The sequence below is a fragment of the Leopardus geoffroyi genome, chromosome D2 (genome assembly GCF_018350155.1).
Source record: "Leopardus geoffroyi isolate Oge1 chromosome D2, O.geoffroyi_Oge1_pat1.0, whole genome shotgun sequence".
NCBI classification, from domain to species: Eukaryota; Metazoa; Chordata; class Mammalia; order Carnivora; family Felidae; genus Leopardus; species Leopardus geoffroyi.
The window spans coordinates 14,016,017-14,037,944 of record NC_059334.1 but is presented as its reverse complement, the minus strand read 5'-3'; the positions used below and the strand labels follow the sequence as shown (position 1 = coordinate 14,037,944).

At 49.8% G+C, this 21,928-nt stretch overlaps 3 long non-coding RNA genes across 4 annotated transcripts; 1 reads left to right on the top strand and 2 right to left on the bottom strand.

Annotated features, from left to right (window-relative positions):
* The first annotated feature begins 6,008 nt into the window (after nt 1–6,008).
* LOC123576448 lies at nt 6,009–9,210 on the top strand. Of its 2 annotated transcripts, none has more exons than XR_006701400.1 (4): nt 6,009–6,409; nt 6,778–6,860; nt 7,188–7,371; nt 7,913–8,001. It is a non-coding gene; the product is annotated as an uncharacterized LOC123576448 (long non-coding RNA). The 2 variants fall into 2 exon arrangements; XR_006701401.1 differs by lacking the exon at nt 6,009–6,409 and adding an exon at nt 8,954–9,210 and having other exon boundaries at nt 6,684–6,860; nt 7,913–8,113.
* A 54-nt stretch (nt 9,211–9,264) lies between these two features.
* Nucleotides 9,265–13,636, bottom strand: LOC123576449. Its single transcript, XR_006701402.1, has 3 exons — nt 13,066–13,636; nt 12,752–12,913; nt 9,265–9,495 (listed from the first exon to the last, which is right to left on the bottom strand). It is a non-coding gene; the product is annotated as an uncharacterized LOC123576449 (long non-coding RNA).
* A 2,783-nt stretch (nt 13,637–16,419) lies between these two features.
* LOC123577478 lies at nt 16,420–19,165 on the bottom strand. Its single transcript, XR_006701865.1, has 2 exons — nt 19,008–19,165; nt 16,420–18,577 (listed from the first exon to the last, which is right to left on the bottom strand). It is a non-coding gene; the product is annotated as an uncharacterized LOC123577478 (long non-coding RNA).
* Between the last annotated feature and the right edge of the window lie 2,763 nt (nt 19,166–21,928).

Genomic DNA, 21,928 nt, shown 5'->3' with positions numbered 1-21,928 from the left:
CATTCCGAACATGACGTGTCATGGTACGATTTTGCCACTGTAGTCGTGGGCTAAATTCAGGCAACGGAATTCCAGGATCAAAAGTTACGTACATTGAAAATTATGATTGATGTTGCTAAATTGCTCTTAGAAGACTCTTAATATTGGCAAATGACCTCAAGTTGACGGTCCTCATTGCAGTGTTTGCAAACACCTGTTTCTCCACATATCGTCACAGGCAGTAATTATTACAGACTTTACCTTCTTTGCCAGTCAGACGACAAGCGACATCCAGTTACCGCCTGGGTGTGTGTCTTCAATTTCAAGTGAAAGTGCTTGTTGGACATTCGTATTACTTTTCTTATAAACGGCTCAATTTAGATTCTTTGCCCAATTTTTGTATTGGGTTATTCTGCGTTTTGTCTATTGATTTGTACGAGTGCTTTGTTTTGCTTTTTGGTTTTGTTTTTAATTTTTAACGTTTATTTATTTCGGAGAGAGAGAGAGAGAGCACGGGTGGGAGAAGGGCAGAGAGAGAGGAAGACACAGAATGGGAATCTGAGCTGTCAGCACAGAGCCTGACGCGGGGCTCCAACCCACGAACCGTGGGATCATGACCTGAGCCAAAGTCTGACACTCAACTGACTGAGCCAAAGTCTGACACTCAACTGACTGAGCCACCCAGGAGCCCCTGTACTAGATCTTTGTGATTTAAGGAGATTAGCGCCGTGTTTCTAGTATAGGTTGCAAATCTTTTCCCTGTTTTTAAAGGTGCCTTTGTCATACAAAAGTAGATATGTTCTGGTGGTATGGAATTTATGGTTTTTACATCTGTGACTTCCTCGCCAGAAGGGACTTGCGGTGCAGACATGATCAACAAATGCTCCCGTGATTGGGAAATCTTAGGATTTCAAATGTTATCTTTGAGTTTTACCTACAAGAAATGTATTGGGACCAAAGAGTAAGGTAAGCTTAACTTCTTTTTCCAAATGGCCAACCATTTCCGAACGGTTCCTACACCATTTGCGGAAGAATTTCTCTTCGCACCCCTTTCCAGGGACTCTTGCTACCTCTTACCTAACCCACCCACCCCCACCGACCCCTCTGCGCAGATGGTGACGGTGACCTAGATTTAAAGCAGATGTGACTTGTAGCGTTGGGAGAGGAGAGAAAATTGAGAAGCCCGGCAGTGGTCCTCCTGTCGGCCTTCTCACTGGAGGGAGATGCGCGCCCCACCTTGGGGACTGAGCTGAGCCACCCCACCCTGTTCCCCCAGCCCCCCACCCCGGGCCTTGCGGAGAACATCGTTGACCCTGTTTTGGGTCAGCGCGCTAGGCTGAGCCACGGTGAGTTGCTTTCACGGAGCGTTCTGGATGGACCCTGTTGGGGAAAAGCTAGCAACGCGCAAAATGGAATGTGAAATAAATCATTTGTCTCCGTGCAGGTGAACAACTGTAGGACTTTATGTGGACACGGCCCCGACTTTAAGAAGGTGCAAGGCCCTCCGCCCCTGTGGCATTAACCCATTTGACTTGGTGGGGCAGGGTAGGGGGAAGCCTCTGGTGAGATCTTCACTTTGGCCCTCCATTGATATTTCAGAGCCTGGGATTGAGCTGAAGATGTCTTTCCAATTGGCTGATCTTGGGCTACTTGGAAAAAAGTGAGGTTGGCGCTGGGATGGGGCCCTCACCTACCTAGACAGAGACAGCTGCTGGGTCACTGACATGGACATTGGCACCAGTGACTGCCAAGGTCCGGGATCCAAGCCAGCTGCCTGGGGAGCTCGGGACAGGCACCTCCTTCCCACACTGCAGGTGTGCCCCTGGTCCTTGTGTGAGACAGAGAAGCCCCGTCTCCCCCGCCCCCCCATTGAGGATGGGACAGTCCCCACTCCGCACTTCAGAAGAAGCAGGATCTGGGTTTTCCCATACCCTAAGGCAACTCAGAGGCCCCAGAGCAGGAGCGGAAGCCCCTCAAAACATCCCTGTCCCCCTCCTCTCTCCAGCGGAGGCTGGGCCCACTGAGGCCTCCCCAGCACAAGGCCCAGATTTCTATCCGAGGCTTCCCTGCTCAGGCCACAGCAGGGGCCTGGGCGAGAAGGGAGAGGGGAGAGCCCCCAGAGAAAATCTCACCCCTGTGGGTCCCCGCAGGTGGCCTCAGGGCCTCCAGCTTCCCAGATAAGAACCAGAAGGGCTGCTACCTCAATTGAAAAACAATTTAAGATATCATGCTAATTAAAGGGGTTTGCAGGCACAAGACCTGACTAGATTTAGATCTAGCAGTTAACAAAAATCAGATGGCTGAGAGCAAGAATTTACGGAGTCGTTGTAGGGGTTTTTTTTTCCCCCTAAGTCGGAGGGAGGGGGTGCTGTTTCCCATCACCAGATACATTGTTTCTGATGGGGGGGCGGGGTGGGGGGGAGATGGGGGGCCACTGACTTTTTTATTCACTCGAAACTCACTATAACTTGGGGGCGCCTGGGTGGCTCCGTTGGCTCCGCGTCCGACTCTTGATTTCAGGTCAGGTCATACTCTCTTGGTTCATGAGATGGAGCCCTGCGTGGGGTGGGGGGGATCCACGTGCTGAGCAGGATTCTCTCTCTCTCTCTGCCCCTCTCCTGTCCATGCTGCTCTCTCTTTCAAAATAAATAAACTTAAAAAAAAAAAAACCCACTGCAATTTGCTAAAGAAGGTTGAATGGTCCTACGTTTTTGTTAAAAATAAATAAACAGGGGCGCCTGGGTGGCTCAGTCGGTTGAGCGTCCCCCTTCGGCTCAGGTCATGATCTCGCGGTTCGTGAGTTCGAGCCCCGCGTCGGGCTCTGTGCTGACAGCTCGGAGCCTGGAGCACCTGCTTCGGATTCTGTGTCTCCCTCTCTCTCTGCCCCTCCCCTGCTCATGCTCTGTCTCTCTCTGCCTCAAAAATAAATAAACATTAAAAAGAAAAGCAAAGCAAAGAAAACTGCGGAAGAAATCAGCGCTTAAAAAAATAAAAAACTAAAAAACAGGCAGTTCTACAAATGAATGGTTTCAGTGAATCAAATCACGGAAACACTGGTTTGGGCAAGGCCACCCAGGGCCCAGCACCACTCTCCCCCCCAGCCCCCTTTGAAGGCAGAGTTTAGTCTTGTAATTAGAGGATGCCTTTGTTTCTTTAATGACGCTAATCCCCATCTAGAGGGAAATCACCTTTTAGGGAACACGGCAGCCACCAGCCCTGAGGGCACTGAATGGGGAGGACCACACTGAAGTCACAGGCTCCCAGGTGTCTTTGAGGAAAAGGCTGGTCACAGGGCAGGTAAGGGGGGGCGGGGCGCACACTCACCTGTGCCGCTGAGGGCCTGTTAAAGGTGCTACCACGGAGGGCTCAAGTGCCATTCCAGGAGGGGACAAAAACGACTCTGCCGAAAGACAACCCTAAGTGTCTGGATCTTGAAAAGTTTGAGCGTCCCCTTCTCCTCCCCAGACGGCCATTAGAGCCTGAAGCAGGCGCCTGTGGGAAGGCGGGCCTCGGGGTAGCAATGAGCTACCCGGTCCCTAAGGTACCATGTTGAATTTCTCAATCTAACTTTGTTTAGTTTGGGGAAAACATTTTTTCGGTCCTGAAAAAAAAAAAAAAAAAATCCCTGTGGCTTCACTCCTACTCCTACCCTCTATAATCGCTGCTTGCAAGAAAGAGTTTCACCATTTTCCCAGAAAACCAAAAAAATGAGGATGCTGGGCAGACATTCTTTGTTTCTTTTCTTCCATCTCTGTTGAATTCCCTCCCCCGCCCCCCCCCGCACTCCCCCCCCCCCACTCCCCACCAGCGCTTCTGCCCCAGGCAGGCCCGTCTGCCCACTGTCCCCACACATCCCTCATTCACGCTGGGTTCCAGCCAAGCACTGTCCTGCCTCTTTCGCCTGGTCACTTCCTCTTCCAGAAGCTGGCTTAACGCTCACCTCGCTAAGCAGCCCCCCGCGGTAGGGTTGCAGGTAACCCCGGGGTCCTCCGGAGCACACACTGGCCAGGACGGCCCTGTGCCACCTGCCAGCAGCAGGGAGCGTCCTGCTCCCTCCCTGCCGTCTCGCCAGATTGTCTGCAATGACTCCTTCGTGCTTCCCTTCTCCCTGGGGCGGCTTGTAACTCATCCGTTCACCCATCATCCGGCAGCTACTGGGCCCCCACTATGCTGGGTCGGCTCATTGCACGGTATTATTTTGCACCCACCGCCTGGGTGTCTTCTAAAGCTGGTTAGCTGCATGGGCATGTGGGCATTCTCTTCGCAACCAACATATCTTGAGGGATTCCTTTTGTCTTCTGGATGTTTTCTGCTGCTGGTCTCCTCACCGTTTTTACTCACCTCTTGGCCCTGGTGTGCGGTTTCAACCAATTTCTGTCCCTTCGACTCCCTTCGCAGGGCGGGGTCAGCGGTGAGTGGCACCTTAGTCAAAGCTCCTGGATTCTCTGAAATTGTTCAGCTGCTGACTCACCGCGTGAGCCTGGACGAGTCACTTCCCTTTCTCACCCTCAGCTCCGCCAGCCTTACCAGGGCTAGAAGGAACGCGACGTCCTCGGTACGTGGGATGACTATAGAACCCATCGTCCAGCTGGCGCTTTTGAGAGCAAGAGGGGGTGTTAACAATTATGCTGAGATAGGTTTACTAAGAGGGGTGGTCCCCGGAAGGTTCTAGAATCTCATGTGAAAATGAGGATAGGAGCAGGCTTTCCTTAGCTTACCACCTCCCAGCTCATGGGGGTAGAATGGCTGCTTGCTGCAGCCTGTGCTATTAGCTTTGCTCTAGAGAAGGGCCGAGAAACTCTGTCTTTCATACATTTCTAAGCATGTGCAAAAATAATCAGATACAACCCCGTAACACTCGAGGGAGGTAGGGTCTGAAGAATGATGGGCGACACTGGGCAAAGCCATCATAGTGACAACGAAGGCTCTTATCTGCTCCTTGGAGGTCCCAGCCTCCCGAGTTATGCCAGGCCCTGCCCCTCTGACATTTAAACTACCCTGATATCAAGCACTTGCCTATTTGGGGTATCGTAAATAACACGTGGCCTTGTCGATTAAGCTGGGCTTGGAGGAAGGGCTAACAGAACTCCAGAACGGCCCCAGGGATAGCCCCTACCATATTCTGAGAATTCAGTTGGCAGGAGCCTACCCATGCAAGATCTACATCTGGGCCGTGGCAGTCAGACCGAGCTCCTTCTCCTGGGAGGGGGCATCCGGGCAAGAGAAGAGAACCAGCACGCAGTGTGCAGCATGATGGGGAATCAGCAGAAACAGAACTACCCAGGCTTGGCTCGGGAATCAGATACGCCAGGCAGGAATTCGCCCTTGGGAAGCTGTTGCTTAACCCTCTGGTTCCTCGGGCTCCCTGCCTCCTTGACAGAGGCCAAGGCAAACAAGGATTCCGGGTGAGACCAGACCGACCAGCCAATGCCAGCTCACTTGGGGTTAGACCGGGGCTGGGAGGGGCCCAGGCAACCCTGCAGGATGCTGGGTGCTGGGCAGAGCCCCAGGGGGAGGCAGGTTTCTGCAGCTCCCTTTTCCCAGTGGAAAAGCTCAGGATTCCCAAAGGCTGTTGGGCAAGAGTCTCAAATTGTCTTCAGACTGGGTCTAATCTAGCTAGAACCACTTGGGAGCCAGGATGTAGCTGGATCCAGTGACAGGCGTCGCTGAGAAGTGAAGAGAGGTCCGGTGACAACTGGGATCTCCAGTTGACCCAGTCTCAAGGGTGAGCCCAGCCCCTGGGTGGAGGGCTAGGATCTGTGGCCTTTGGCCAACAGCCAACAACTTGGTAAGGGGTTTCTTCCATTATCAGAGGGAAGGGAAGGGGGAGAGGCATGGGAGATGGTTGTCTGGGTGTGTTTATTTTCTTTTAAAATATCAACTTGAGTGGGGGGTGCCCACAGGGACACGTAGGGCACGTCAATGGTCAGCCTGTTCGCTGGGCAATCCATATAATCTCTGTCCTGCGCTGTATACTGTTGGCACTTGACCAATGGGTGAAACGCCCCCATCATGGCGGCCGTCTTTACGTGAGCATCTGGACGGCACAGAGGGCTTCTGACACCCACCAGGACTTCTTTCCCATTAAAAACGGACAGGCTGCAGCAGTCTGGAAGGAAACCAGGGAGATTAACTCTAAGTTGAAAACATTTCTCCTTTCTCCAGGAGCCCAAATACCACACTGGCGATCTTGAGGAATAGGGAGAGGAGGGTTAGCTGACAGTCGGTGCTGTCCTCAGACGAGGTGTCTCTGATGAATGAAATCCCAGGGAGTGCATTTCTGCTCTTATATCTGTCTCTGGCCGGGGCGGTGAGACTAGGTACCTGATCCTTCTAGTCCGTTGATTTGCTGTTACTCAGCTCCAAATGCAGAAGTTCAGAGGACAAGCTGCTCCCAGGAGGTCACAAACAGCCTCAACAGTTCAAGAGGGTAAAAATTGGTGGTTGGAGGTGAGAGAAGCCAGCGAGGGAGGAAGACCGCGTCCCAAGGAGGCTCATGCTCACCACTGTCCAGGTTTTAAAACTCTAGTTTGCCCTGGGGCGCCTGGGGGGCTCAGTCAATTACACGTCGGACTCTTGGTTTCAGCTCAGGTCGTGATCTCACAGTTTCATGGGTTCGAGCCCCGCATGGGGCTCTGTGCCCACAGCCCTGACAGGGCGGAGCCTGCTTGGGATTCTCTGTCTCCCTCTCTCTTTGCTCCTCCCCCGCTCGAGCTGTCTCTGTCTCTCTCAAAATAAATAAATAAACTTAAAAAAAAAAAAAATCAAGTTTGCTCTCTTGGGTCCCTTGGCTTTGAGGCTGTCTCGACAGACATAAGGAGAAGGCTCAGTACGTGGGAGACAGGCCATCTGGGCCGGGACCAAAGAGCTCACATTCTCAGGTGAGTTCGCGTGAGTCACCAGCCCAGGCCTCTTTCTAGTTAAGCAGAGGCCATGCCCCAGTTTTGAACACCTGAAGGCCCTGCGGTGGTGGGTGAGGAGCCCGCCCTGATCTGCATACAATGGGGGACAACTGAAGGTCCAGGTTGGAGAACCAGAACTGAGAACCCACTGCCCTCCGTGCTGCCCCTAAGGGTCTCATCCCCTTATTCGCTTCAGTGCTTCCTGGTCCCCCGAGCCATGCAAGCCTGGCTCCCCTCAATTCACTGGGGGTGGGGGGAAAGGGGGATGCCTTTTTGAGTAGTCCTCAGCGAACCCCTCTTCCACAGGGCAAGTCCCTTCTTCAAGGCCAGAGGTCCCCTGTTGACGTCACACCCATGGAGGGAGAAGAAACACCAAGAAGGGGTGAGGCGGTGACGTCGCCCCGTGTTCTCGCAGGGCTGAGGAGGTCTGCGCTCTACATTCTTCCGTCTTGGCTCAGGCCAGAGCCCCTGTGATGCAAACCAGGACGAGGTAGAGCCACTCCTGGATGCCGACATCTTTTGTTAAAGAACACGTGAGGTCACATACACAACAATCCCAACTGGGTTAATTAATTCACCTACGTATTCAGTGTGTGAAAATCCTTCCGGTTCTTGCTAAGTGAGTGAACGGTGCAGGCTGGGTGGCTTTGGATCGTGTCTGGTTGATGAAAGACAGATATGGATACAAAACCTGTAAGTTCTCGAATGCCAGTCTACTGCCCTGGACAGCATTCAGAGGGGAGCTATTGGAAGTTGGTAAGCAAAAAGAAAACAAACCTGCTTTTCTTTTTCTTAATGCTTCGCCCCTGCACAAGAAGAGTTTACCTACAGATTCAGCAAACTCTGGAGTGCTGGGTGGTTCTGGGGACCAGCCAGGATGCTAGCTGCGGGGTGTGGGGTCCTTCGCCTACCGGTCCTGGTGGTTCAGCCGGTCGTTGACAGGGCCTCTCTGCTGTCCTGTGGCAGGAAATAAGGAAGCAGAGGCAGGGCAGTCGGGGGAGGGTTGGAGTGACCTAACCTTTCCCTTTTAGGTCCGAGGGCCCTCCCTCAAGGCGCACACTGTGTGAGAAAGGGACCCACAGCTCAGGAACCAAAACAGACACACCCAGCCCAGTGACCTCCCCACCAGCCAGTGACCAACAGCAGCCAGTCAACAGCTCTCATCAAGAGGTTCCTATGTACATGACGCCATGGGGGATCCAATCTCCTGCGGACCATGGCTTGGGGTTTACGTAAGTCTAATTAGGGAAGTGAGAGGCACATCTATGAGAAAAAGAGTGGATAGACTGTGGCCAAGGTAGGCTTGGGAGGAAGTGGATATTCAGCATGGCAGTGCTGGGGGTCTTGGGGCTGGGCAGGAGCGGGGGTGGGGGTGGGGGGCTGTGGAAAATAAAACAGCAAAGTAGGTTCCAATCAGCCTATGGATGTTCCTCAGGCTAAGGGTTTGGACTGCGTTCAGAGGTCAGCCATGGAAAAGCTTTGGGAGGAGAGTCAGTATTTATTGAGAACCTATCATGTGCCATGGACTGTGGTTGGCATTGGTGGCTCCACCATGACTAAGACATGGTCTTTTCCCTTAGAGACCTTTCCCGTTTGGGGGATATGATGGCTAAGAAACAGATAATTTCAGTAAAATGTGCTAAGTGCTGTGGCAGACATCTTCACAGGTTGCTCAGGTGGGGAAGGGCAAGCAAGGAAGCGCTTGGCACCAGAAGGAGCTGGAACTTTATCCCGAGGGCAGGGGAGAGACGGTGGCCTGGAGGAAGGACCCAGAACGAAGGGAGTGGCAGGGAGGATGCGTGAGAACGTAGGAGGTAGCCACACAGGGCAAAGGAGGAGGAGAATGGGAAATGCAGGAAGATCCGAAGAGGAAAGAACATCCGCCAGAATGTGACCGAACGTGGCTAGAGAGGAGACAGAGGCCGGAACTGAAAAGGGGCGAGTGAAATATGACAGAGAGGGACAGGCCCCTCCACAGCTCTCCGGATGGTGGGTCGCCTGGCCATGGGTGACGCATGGAGCCTCAGGTGAAAGGGGCATTAGAATAGACGTATTTATTCTTTTTGTTATAGAAGGAGAAGGAGGAGGAGGAGGAGGAGGAGGAGGAGGAGGAGAAGGAGAAGGAGAAAACTACCCCTGCCCCCCGACCTCCCAAAGACCACCACCACGGCTAACACTCTGGAAATTTTTCTGCCGATGCATTGTCGGTTTTTATTTGGTTTTCGCATTACTGTAATCATAACCATGTTTACAATCCTGCATCCCGCTGCACTTAACATCCTGGTGTGTGTATTTTTCTGCACGTTACATTTATCCTGGTTGCTGCGAAGGTTTGTATTTATATATATATTTACATGCAAAGGCTCCCTTCACTGGTTGTCTCTTGGGAGAAAGAGGCTTCCCTTCACTGCTTTGCTCTAAGGTCTAAACTCCCAGAAGCTTTGAGGCACCTGCTGGGCAGAGGGAAGATTTCGGGCGATGGCAGTTCTCACCCGGAGGGGCTGGGGCCGGCAGGTCAGTTACTCCCGGCCGGGGACAGTTGTCAAGATGAAGAGGACAGGAAGGCAAATCTGGGCCAAGGCGTGTAAAGGTGTTTCCTGGATTTTTCAAGACCCTAGAGTGTCAGAGAAAGGGAAATGTAACATATTCTACTCGGAGAGGAAATAAATGTGTGGTCTGTTAACTAAGCCCTCGGAAGAGAGGTTTAATATCTTATAGCGTTTACAGTGATGTTTCCTAAGAACGACTTAGCCCTTCCCCTGCTGGGTACCATGATTAGGTAGGTAGATGCAGCCGAGTAGGTAGGTATACGGAGCCGCGCTCTCTCTCCCTCCCCCGCCCTGTCTCCTCTCTCCCTTAACCCCTGGTGAAATGTCCAAAGGAGCCTTTGTTCAGTAATTACGACCACGAGCTCTCTTTGTCCCACGTGCCTGTCACTGTCCCCAGCCGTGGCTTGAGTGTTTCTCACGACACTACCAGGAGGTAGGTGCTATCCTAATGCCCAGGGAGGGTATCTCATTGTTCAAGGTCACTCGGCGAGAATGTGTCGGAGCCTGGATTTAACCCTAGGTCTCCTGACCCGAAAGCCCATTCCCTTAGCTGCTGCTCCAATACTCCCTTTTTCAATGCAGGACAGATCTTCAGTGGGATTTTGTTGCACAGATATGCATGCATTTCAAAGCTCTTTTTTTTTTCAACGTTTATTTATTTTTGGGACAGAGAGAGACAGAGCATGAACGGGGGAGGGGCAGAGAGAGAGGGAGACACAGAATCGGAAACAGGCTCCAGGCTCTGAGCCATCAGCCCAGAGCCCGACGCGGGGCTGGAACTCACGGACCGCGAGATCGTGACCTGGCTGAAGTCGGACGCTTAACCGACTGCGCCACCCAGGCGCCCCTCAAAGCTCTTTTTTAGAAGAGGTACCAAGAGGTCTGCATTTTTTTGCAGTTCAGTGTTGGGTGACTGCTTTTTTGGGCCAAGTGTAAGAGCAACCCAGAAAAACTCTCTGCCTTTTCCTGAGCCATCCAGAAAAACACTTAGAGCTTTGCCCAAACAGCGCAGCCTGGCTGTAGACGTGTCAAGGCTTTGTGTTCGTCTGACATCCAGGGCCAAGGGCCGCAGAGCAAGGACAGCGTGTTCCGCTGGCCTGATCTAATCAGAACACTGCCGCCACCGCACGCCTGTCTCCCACGTGTCCTAAAGAGTCCACCCTCCCATCCCCCAATGTCTCTGTTCCTGCCTCCATCGTCCAGCAGGACGGAGTTTAAGGAGTAGAGAACTTGGTCGGGAAGAGGAAGTCACCAGCATCGATTTCGAAAGATCCCTTCTGCGTGTCTCCCTTCCGTAAGACCCTTGCATGACTTTCTCAGGGGGCAGCAGCCCCGCCTGCAGTCCACCCGCCCCCACTTGCCACATGCTTCCTGCCCCAAATGTCAAGGTTTTCATCTGACCGTGATCTAACGGGCTGCATAAAATTACAAACAGCGAAATACCGTCCTATTTACAGTAATTTTCTGAAGTCATCACAAAAACCTCTCCTTAACGACGCCAACCTCCAGGTCATACCGATCACCAAGGAGAGGCCCCATCACCACAGCCACCCACCGCAACCTAAATCGGCTCGGAGCCCCAAGAGCCCGCTCGCCCTCGCTCGGTCCTCAGCCCAGGCGGGTTTTTCCATCCCGTGCTTTTTCGGCAACAGGGAACCCGGGGCGCAGGGAACGCTCAGTTCCCTTTCCAGAAACTGGGGACACTTAAAAACATCTCCAGGCTGGCAGCCGGGATTCGGAGGAACGCCGGTCACACCTGCGGGAGCCCAGTCAGTGCTGGGTGTCGGGCTCCTGGGTCCCCCCCCCCCCCCTGCACTGGGCCCCACAGCTAACAGATCCTTGCTGTGCCTCCTTTGTATCTCCATCTGGGTGGATAGCCTAGCCACAGCCCTAACTCCTTGGAAGGCCTGTTATGGGCCAAATTGTGTCCCCTCCTCCACACCCCCCCCCATTCATATGTTGCGGTCCTGGCCCGCACCCCCCACCATAACCAGCATGTGACTTGGAGATGGGGGTCCTTAAGGAGGTAATTATAGTTTCGAAAGGTCATAAAGGTGGACCTTAATCCTATAGGACTGGTGTCTCTATTGAAGGAGGAAGAGACATGAAGGAAGAAAGGCCACGCGAGGACATGGAGAGAGAAAGGTCCCCCACAAGCTAAGGAGTGGGGCCCTGGGAGAAATCAAGTTGCTGACACCTTGGTCTTGGCCTTCCAGCCTGCATTCTGAAAGCACAATTCATCCCGTCATTTGGCTACTGATGGGATTTTGGTTTGTCTCAAACAGATATCATCATCCCGTACCCCCAAAACAGATGGCGGGTGTCCCACTTCCGTACGCTTTGCTGACATATTAAAGCCTGTTTCTCTTTCTCTCCAATGACCTGTCCCTACAGTCCCACTCTTTTACTTGTCAAGCAGAGATTTCATTACCATCGTATGCAATGAGTCTCTGCTTTTTTATCGAGTTTCGTTCCTGGAGAGTTTATGGCAAAGGGAAAGCCTGAAAGTAGATTATGCTTTACCGTAGGAACAAGAATGTAGTTGAGAGTTTTATTCTGGATTTAACAGCAAATGAATTCTAGATATGACCATAATACGTCACAAAAGCAAAAAACACAGCCATTTTAAGCCTCTATAATCGATTACAAGAGCAAAATTAATGTCCAAGCCATTCAAAATGGAATTAGTAGATTATATATATACATATATATATATATGTATATATACATATATATTATAATGAAAAAGACTGCGTGTGCGTGTGTGTATAAAATATAAAATTTCTCTGTTTTTCGACCTCTTCCCTGACAGTCTATTCTACACACTGGCCCCAGATTTATCTTAATAGATGAGCTCCAAATTGACAAAACGTCACTGGCTCCCCTTCGCTTGGAGGATCAAGTTGAAACCCTCGAGCATGGAAATTTCTCACAGGAGAGCCTCAGCTACCCCCTGGCCCTTCTTCCACACCTCACTATTAGCCTGCTGCCTAGCAAACTGGTTAGCAACTGGGGTCCTGCGCACACAGCTGCTGTGTTCACCTGCTTTGGTGCCTTTGTTCTCTCTACTGGCTCAACTTTTGCCCATCTCTCCACCCATGCAAATCTCATTCCTCCGCTAAGCTCTGTCCAAGTCCCTATGTCTCCCAGGCCTCACACAACACCCCTCCAGCCCAAGAGGACTCCCATGCCTGACCCCAGAGCCCTGGCTGGCCAGTCCCCTCGTTTCGCATTGGGACATCGCTCCGTGTTATTCTCGCCTGGCGGTGCTATCCGTGGTGGACAGTTGGACGTCAGTGAAGGAAAGGGAGGGACACCAACATTGGCTGAGGACCTGCTATGTGCCCGGCACCATGTCTTGCTTTTTTTACACACCGAATCCTTACAACAACCGTATGTGGTAGGCATTCGTATTTCCATTTTAACGATTGAGAATGCAGAGGTTCTTGGAGTAACTCAGCCAAGGAGTAATGATGCCAACATCTAAATGTAGAAAGTACACAGGAAGGACATAAAACTAGAAATCAGGAGATCCCCAGTTCAATTAACCTCTTCAAACCTCATTTTTTCTCATTGACGCAGAGAGTTACCAATACCATCGTCACCAAAAACGGGCAAATTAACTGAAGACTTACTTCTGAAAGGCTTTATCAGCCATGGAGGTATTAGTTCTCATGTGCCTAGCACAGTGTAGTGCTCAACGAAGATTTGTTGTCAGTTGGATTTCCATTTCTTCTCGTAAGAGCTGCAGTCTTCGCTGGTCCCTTCCGCCGTGCCTCCCCGCGATGAGCTGGTGACAATAATATTCATGTTTTCCACTTGGAAAAAGAGATCACACCGTTGCTGAGAACCATTTCCTGGTCAGAGTGATCAGGTAGTCAACACTTACCTGCACACATTTGCAAATATTGCTTAATGTCCCGAGGAGAATTCCTCCCTATATTTTGTAATCTGTGTTGGCGAGTGCTAACGAACTCCAATGAGTAAGGTCAGTTTGCTTCAACTCCTTGAGAGATAACAATGGTCAGTAACCATTTCTAGGTCTCCTACTTGTAGGGGTTGATAGAGGGTGATTATCAGCCTTTTCTCTGCAGTACTTAAGAAACGCAGTATTGGTCACATGCTAAGTCATTGGTTTTTACCACGAGTGATGTTGTTCCTTTGCATGATAATGGTAACTGAGTTTTGGCTTCTGACTTATCTTTCCGCACCTTCTGAGTAACTGTGTGCTATATTCAGCGTCTTTTTTTTTTTTTAAGTTTGTTTAATATTTATTTTGAGAGAGAGAGAGAGAGAGAGCGCGAGCACAAGCAGGGTAGGGGCAGAGAGAGAGGGAGACAGAATCCCAAGCAGGCAGAACCCGATGTGGGGCTCAAACTCACAAACCCTGAGATCATGTCCTGAGCCGAAACCAAGAGTTGGGCGCTTAACGGACGGAGCCACCCAGGCGCCCCTATATTCAGCGTCTTTTATGGTCTGTGTTCTGTTATTTATTTGGGGCTTCAGGTTTCCTTCTCTGTCTTTGTCCTTCCTTTGATGATTATGCAATGTAGCTCCTTGCAAACAGTCTTCTGCATTTATTCTCATCACGGTATGCTTTTGACCCTCAGCTTTCCTATTTAACCTTTCAGAAATTTCCCGAAGCAGTCGCCTCTTGCTCTGGGTAATTAGAGTTCCTGTCTCTGAACTACTGTAGTCAGAACTTGCCTCTATCCATAATTTCTCTCCTGCTTATAAATTTCTTTTCATCCGAAGGAGTAAAATCGGTAACTTTTTACATTTCTTAACTGTAGTTTTAGTAGCTTGGCTTCTTTTCACAAGAAACTCGCTTACCCTTCAGAGTGCCTTTTCCATCCCAGCTTCCTCTACAAAATCACAGTGATTTTTCAGATGGCATGGCACACAAAAAGTAGGAACCAACAGGGGCGCCTGGGTGGCTCAGTTGGTTGAGCGTCCAACTTCGGCTAAGGTTATGATCTCGCCGTTTGTGGGTTTGAGCCCTGCGTCGGGCTCTGTACTGACAGCTCGGAGCCTGGAGCCTGCTTCGGATTCTGTCTCCTTCTCTCTCTGCCCCTCCCCACTTGTGCTCTGTCTCTCTGTCTCTCAAAAATAAATAAATGTAAAAAAATTTTTTTTAAAAAGTAGGAACCAACAGAACTTTTGTGCACAATGCTAATAACTTCTAGATACAGATTTTATTTTTCTATCCTACATTCCTGCTCTATAAGCTTACTCAGTGATCAAAACAGAAACCTTACCCGAAGACATCCCCCCCTTTCCCTTCTTGTCCAATATACGGGTCTTTTTCACTCCGTCGCGTCCGGCTCTTCATAAATATTAATCAGTCCCATTGATTCATCTTTCCATTTTACACCCATTAACAGACACCTCTCTGGACGGACATCAGATAGTTTGTGCACCCCAACTAGGCTCACTGTTCTCTTTTCTGAGGAATGCTTGCTTTAGGGAAGTCAAATGAAACTGACTTCTCTTCCTACTTTCTTTGACTGGTCTTCCGAGGACGAGCCAAAGGTAAGGGGAGGCCTAGCCCACCAGTCTTTCTTCCTCTCACCCCCACATGGCCCCTTCCTTTGCCCCAGCATCTTCTCCTGTGTGCCCATGGGGCTCATCCTCCACACCATTTTGTGACTCAGCGACCATGCTGCCTGGCTGCCATGACAGTTCTCGCCCTTCCAGTTGGCCTGGGCAGCCGTCATTCTTGATCCACATATCCTCCCAAGAGCCCCGTTAAGTGGAGATTCAATAGGACCGGGGTCACTTACGGGACTGCTAATGGATTGCTGACAGACTGGGTGGACAGAAGGTCAGTCAGAGCCACCCTTGCTGCGGTGACAGCTGGTCTTCGTTGGTCAAGCAGCCTTCCTTGGTCTCCTCATGGGGGACACTCTGCCAAGGCGTCAGAGTCGACCGAGGTGATGTTCACCCTCCAGGCAGTGACCCCCTTCCTTCGCTAACTGTGCTGATAGACAGGTCTCCGGGACCGAGGGGGTCCTCTCTTTCCACGGGGCCACCTGAAGCCAGGAGACTCTTTCTGTGCTGTTTGCATATCATCTCTCTGGGAAATGGTTTGTTTTGTGGCTAGAAGAGGTGAGCCCAACGGACTCACTTGAACCAGCTCTTCTGGAAAGAAAAGCAGATGTGTAAATGAAAAAAAAAAAAAAGTGTATAGGAGGTTACAGAACAGAGGTCAGTGGTGAAAATGAGAATTGAAATTCAGGTTTCTCACTGTCAGGGTCCCCCCTCGACCCCCTCCCCTGCCAGGGGAATAATGAATAATAACAGTAATAATAATAATAGCCTGTGTGCTCTTTTATGCGCTGGGCATTGTTCTGTGCTGGCGATTGCTCTAATGGTTTAAATATATTAGCTCATTTCATCTTCATGCCTACTACAACAGCCTTCATGTAACAGACGAGGGAGACGAACTCATCAATTAAGTGACCAAAGTCACAGGAGAAAAAGGTATACGGTCCCAGGACTCAAATCCTGGAAGCCCGGGGCCGGAATCCATGCTCTTTCCCACACGTGTGTGTGTCCGTGTCCACGCACGTGTGTGCAGACATATGTGTGTGAGAAGCAGGGAGAGTCATATTTCAAAGACAGATGTGGAGCTGTTGATAAGCATATGGCTCGTCTCGTTCTTCTTCCCAAAATATTCCCAGACTAAAGAATAGCTCCAAGGGCTCCCATTTACTGAGTGCCTATTAAATCTCCAATTCTTACACTAATCCAGCAAGGGTTTTCGGTTCCTGGGGGAGAAAACAGAAGCTCAGAAAAGCGACATGAATTGCCCAGGACCACTCAGGTGGTATGAGGGGAGGGCCAAGACCAGAGGCCAGAGGTCAGGCTCTCTCCAGGAAACCTGGGGCCATGTCTAGAGAGGGGCCCCTCCCCTTGCCAAGGGCATGGGCCAATCCGACAGCCCACAGAACTCTTTCATAATTTAAAAACATTTTCCATGACACATCTGGCTGATTACATTTAATAAGATCTCATCTGACTCTTGGTCACTGGAAGAACAGAATGGACTCCTCTTTGCTGCTTATTTTCACAGAGTATCCATGCAATATTCTGGATTCGTTGACACGCACATACTTAACAGGACTAAAGAGACAGCCCAGTGATAGTCCCTGAATACTTAGCTCTGAAGAAGGAGCTGTCCCAAAATTCAAGGAAGGGAGACGCTGCCGAGAGTATTCCTGCTCCTCAACTCAATTTTGGATCTACTTTTTGTTGACTAGCCCGAAGGGAAGAATGTCACCTGGGTCCTAACCTGGACATGAGCTAGGATCCAGACCTGACAGGCAGACTCATGGCTTTGGGCGGCATGAATTGGGGGGCGGGGAGCTTCAGCCGAAGGGGGAGGAAGGCAGGTAGCTGGGGGAGAAGCTGAAAGGGAAAGCCACAGCGGTATTTGTCTCCGGAACTGTCCGTAGCTCCGCATTGAAAATCTGCGTTCAGTCTCCAGGCGAGAAGGTCTTCAGGCTGGGCTGTAGGAGTTGATGCATGGGGTCCGGGGGGGTGGGGGAAGGGGTTCTGCTTTGAGGGAGGAGGAATCACACAGCAGGAGAGGGCTGTTTCCTCCACTAATGTGGGGGTCAGGGCACTCAGGGACGACTTGGATGTTCTCTTGGGGGTGGGGGGCACAGACCCGGACCATCAGTGGAGTTGGTGGGGCGTCAGCAGAACAATGGCAGGGCTGTGGCGAGCACCCGTGAGACACCTCTCGGGACCCACAGATATTCTTGGAGGGTGGCACAGGGGATGAAAATCCTGTCTTCTGTGTGTTGGTGTGTGTGTGTCTGTGGGGGGGCGGGGGTGGTTGGTGGTCAGAGCCTGTGAAATCTGGATCATTGCTATTTAGGCGACTCGTTACTATCCACAGATCACGGGAGCCTGGACTTGATATGCATGGGAGCGGGATGGTCCCCGAATATGGGTGCGGTGGGTTCTCCACCGCCAGGCAGCCTTTCAATAGGAGGTAGGTTCACATTCATGCTTAGATATCAGCGTGTTATAAAAATATATAAATACAAATCTATAGTTCTCTTTTAAAAAGATACCTTAGGGCTTTTAGTTCCCGGGTCACCGATACGATCCAAGCCATAGGAGCCCTGAGGATGGCCTAGCAGATTCAGAGAAATAAAAGTGTGCAGGGTAAATCCTGGGAGCCGCGAGGGCCCTGGGAAAGCTCATCCATCCAGAGGCTGAGAACACACAAGCCGAGTAACTGGCAGGTGGACTGCGTGACTGAGGCCGGGCAGCCCCCCTCTTGCTCCCTGGGCGCCTGGGGTATTTCCATAGGCATCCACATACAGACACTTCTCAAGGGCAGTGGGGCTCAGTCTCCAGGAGCTCGGCCCAGAGCTCCCACTCAGGCTCTCCAGCTCAGCGGACACCGTCCCCCAAGCCCCCAACCGGACGTTAGAGCCGGAGCCCCACGCCCGCAAGCCAGGACAGGACCCTCCTGTGCCTTCACTAGTTCCAAACAGACCACCGGCTGTGCTGGGCGCAGTCCACATTTCTGCTAAGTCGTGCATCTTAACCCCGTGTCTCGATACTTTAATTAAAGGATCCCAGAAATCTGATTCCTAAAGCGGTTGGTATGGAGCGAGGCCCTTGAATAACACACCGACTTGCTGTGAACGAGAGTGCCAGAGAAAGATCTAGGGATCAGAAGTGCTGCCCTTGACTTCCTGCCGTTTGGACGGCAGCCTTGGAAGAGTTATGTGTAAGGGCGACTCTGTCCCACGTTCATTATGTCGTTACATGTTCTCTCCCTGTCTGTTCTCCCTTCTTCACCTTGAACTTCCTGTCGTGGAAGGAGATGAAGCTTTGTGGGGTTTTGTTTTGTTTTGTTTCGTTTTCTCTCTTTCAGCCTCCTCCTCCTCAGCAGAATGAGAGGCCTCTTACCCGGACCTCTTACCTGGAGAAGTTTCCAGAGCCTGGTGAAGGGGGTGGATAAACATGCTGGACAGAAGCAAGAGGGACGCCGGGACAGCAATTCCTTGTCCTTCCTCTGCTCTTTCCAAGCTTTGCTGGAGGGGGACTCATCTGGGGGGCTTTGGTAGCTGTCTTCATCTTGACACACAAAACGATCAGGCAGAAATGGAGAGGAATTTCCACCTAGAAGGAGAGGGAGAGCTGGATGAAATAAGAAGAACATACCCTCTTTCACCTCCTGAAACTGAGTTCAGGATGAGAGTGGTCCTGGGGGGCGCCTGGGGAGCTCCGTAGGTTGAGTGTCCGACTTCAGCTCAGGTCATGATCTCACGGTTTGTGAGTTCGAGCCCTGAGTCAGGATCTGCGCTGGCAGCATGGAGCCTGCTTGGGATTCTCTTTCTCTCCCTCTCTGCCCTGCCCCTGCTCGCATGCACACTCTCAAAAATGAATAAACTTAAAAAAAAAGAGAGTGGTTGGTCCTGTGGTCAGCAGGGCTGGTTGGTGAGGAAGGGACTGGGGAGGATCTTTCCAGAACACTTAGAGTTCTCCAGGCGCCCCCCCATCCCCCCCCACCCCCAATGCTCCTGTGGAAACAGGCAGAGCGCTGACCCACCTCTACCCTGCTATGAGTGGGTGGGCTCGTGACCTGGAGCCTATGGAGCTCGGGGCCCCTCTTCTCCTCCTGCAGAGGCGAGGATTGAACCAGTGAATGGGAGGGTCCAGCGAACCAAGCCCTCTGGTCCACCACCTGTGGAAGTGGAACTCAGTAACCTGTTTCTGGAAAAAAAAAAAAAAATCAAATACGTACCGAGAACCTCAAAATTGTGCCTCTCCTGCTCTAGACTTCTCTTCTAGGAAATTGTAGTAAAGATGTAATCCAACCCGTCGACAAAGACACAAGTGTAAAATGTACATGGTGACTTTATTAACATACAAAAATAAATGAGAAGTTGAACAGTAAGGGTCTTGTCCAGTAAATTATGACACATCTTTACTTTGGAATAGCGTGAAGATTTTTAAGATTTCTGTTCCCTGAGAATGGCAATAATGGGGACATGCCTGCTGTATAACACAAAAAGCAAGTACTAAAAATTACATATAATTTTATATTTATTTTATAACTGTAAAACTTATTTTCATATAAATTTTATTATATTTATATATAATAAAACCCAAGTTTTGAGGAGAAATAAAAACCCATAGAAAAAGCAGCAAGGGAATATATTTAATAACAGTAGACATGTGGGTGGCTTTTAATTTTTTTCTTCATATTTTCCTGTACTTTCTTTTCTTTAAGTTTTATTTGCTTATTTATTTTGAGAGAGAGAGAGAGAGATGTGGGAGGGGCAGAGAGGGAGGGAGAGAGAGAGAATCCCAAGGCCGACAGCACAGAGCCCGACGCGGGCCTCAAAGTCACCAACTGTGAGATCATGACCTGAGCCCAAATCAAGAGTCAGCTGCTTATCCGACTGAGCCACCCGGGTGCCCCTGTACTCACTTCTTTGAGAACAGCTTATATTTTACTTCCTAATGATAAACATAAAGATCTTTGAAGGTACTGGCTAAGAATTATTCAAATAAATGAGCTACTTAAAACTCAGTTTGCAAATGAAGCTACGTTGCCTCCATGTTCACCCTGTTGTCTACCAGGAATTAACAATTTCCCTCCAATCTAATGCTTTCATTATCCACCAAGCAGGGACCAAACTGGAATTTAAATCACAGTCCAAAGGTGAAGGATAACAGTGGTGAACTACCAGGAAAATAGCCCCAACTATTTGCAAGTCAGAGGTCAAGGCTTCTTTCTGCATCTAGTATGGGAAGGGGGTCCAAAGTCTTAGGGAAGACAGAGGCATTTCATGCCCTGTGCTCCTCCCATCACCACCCTGTATTGCTTTTTTCCCAGAAAAGAATAAAGATTACTCAATGAAACTATTAAAATGCTTGGCAAAACTACACAGACAAGCACAGAGGCCAATTAAGTATAAATAGTTCATACCAAAACTGTCTTTTTGACCCAGCCATGAATATCTACCCAACCCCAGATTTATGTGTTTGGATGAAAATGACAGAGCAGGCAAAGACCAGCCAGTCAGCTGCACAGGAGCACCCTTGTCTGAAGAAGATGTGTGTTATTTATAGCATATTTTCCTAAACACATAGGAGAGGCTATAGATAGCTCACAGTCACCCTAAACCTGGAGAAGATGATGTTTTCCCTTCAGATTTATTCTTCTCACCAACCACTCTGACTTTTATTTTCATTATTTTGGTCTACAACAGGAGGGTCCACTCTACTTTTTGGGTTTTGAAGTTATTGGTATCCTTTTATTTTTTTTCTTTTAGCCGCTTTAGACTCTACAAATAAATACACTAATAATCACTGTGAGAAGACAGCTTGGCTTTTTGGAGGACAAATGCTGTGGGGTGGTAGAAGACTGAGGACCCCAATCCTGGCCCTGGCATTTAGTGGGTGAGTCTTGCTGCTTTCCCTTGTCTCTGTGGGCTTCGGTCTTTCCATCTGTAAATATATGATGGCAATACCTGCTGTGCTGTATGGCTGTGCTGAGGATAAAATGATATCATACTTTGTAACCTTTTAGACTCAATGCAGGTGAAGATGATGCAGTCTTAGGACCTTACTCAGCTAAGTGCTTTACACTCACTGCTCTTGAGGTAAAATTAAAACAAAATACTAGGTAATGCCAAAAAAAAAAAATCACTGTGTTAGCCTGTTTATATAAAGATTATTAAGGGAGGACATGTACTTGGATTTTTTTTTTTTCTAGGACAGGGGTTACTATCATTCATTTATAGTATGTATCTGTAAGATATTTGATAAGAAGATAGCCACTGTATAGACTGTCTCGCTGTATATTAGAAAAACCACTAAAGCTATTTTGAAAGCACAAATAAAAACTTCCATTTCAAAAAAAGAGGTGGGGGGGGGTGCAGATTACATTATCTGAACTGTCTCCTGCTACAAAATACCTAGCAGTGCTGAAAACCTAGAACATCCTTTTAGTCATCATCTGACTTCCAAGAAAGTAAGAGCCATCTCTGGGGTTAAGAATTGAAGGGAATGTGAACACCAAAATGGTAAGCGTGAGCTAATATTGCAACTGCCTGGATAGGAAAAGAGGAGTCAGAAGGTGGGAGATTGCCAATTTTATTAGGCAAGAGGACTCCTCTCTCTCTCTCTCTCTCTCTCTCTTTCTGTCTCTAAAAATTTCACATACACACATAGGATACTATGAGTCCCCCGCATACCTACCAACAAGCCTCAACAGATTCAATCAAGATTCTGTAGCACTACATTTATATTTCCTTTGCTGAAATATTTTACCCCGAATCCCAAACATCGTGTCATTTCACTCCCCATGCCTCCAGCCGATATGATGTGCCCCCGATGTGGAGCACTGAGAAGTACCCAGAACTACCTATGAAGTATTCTTTCCAAATAAACACACAAAATCAAACCGAAATCTATATTTAACCATTGCTTTAGGGAGACAGAGGAACCAGGAAACATCTA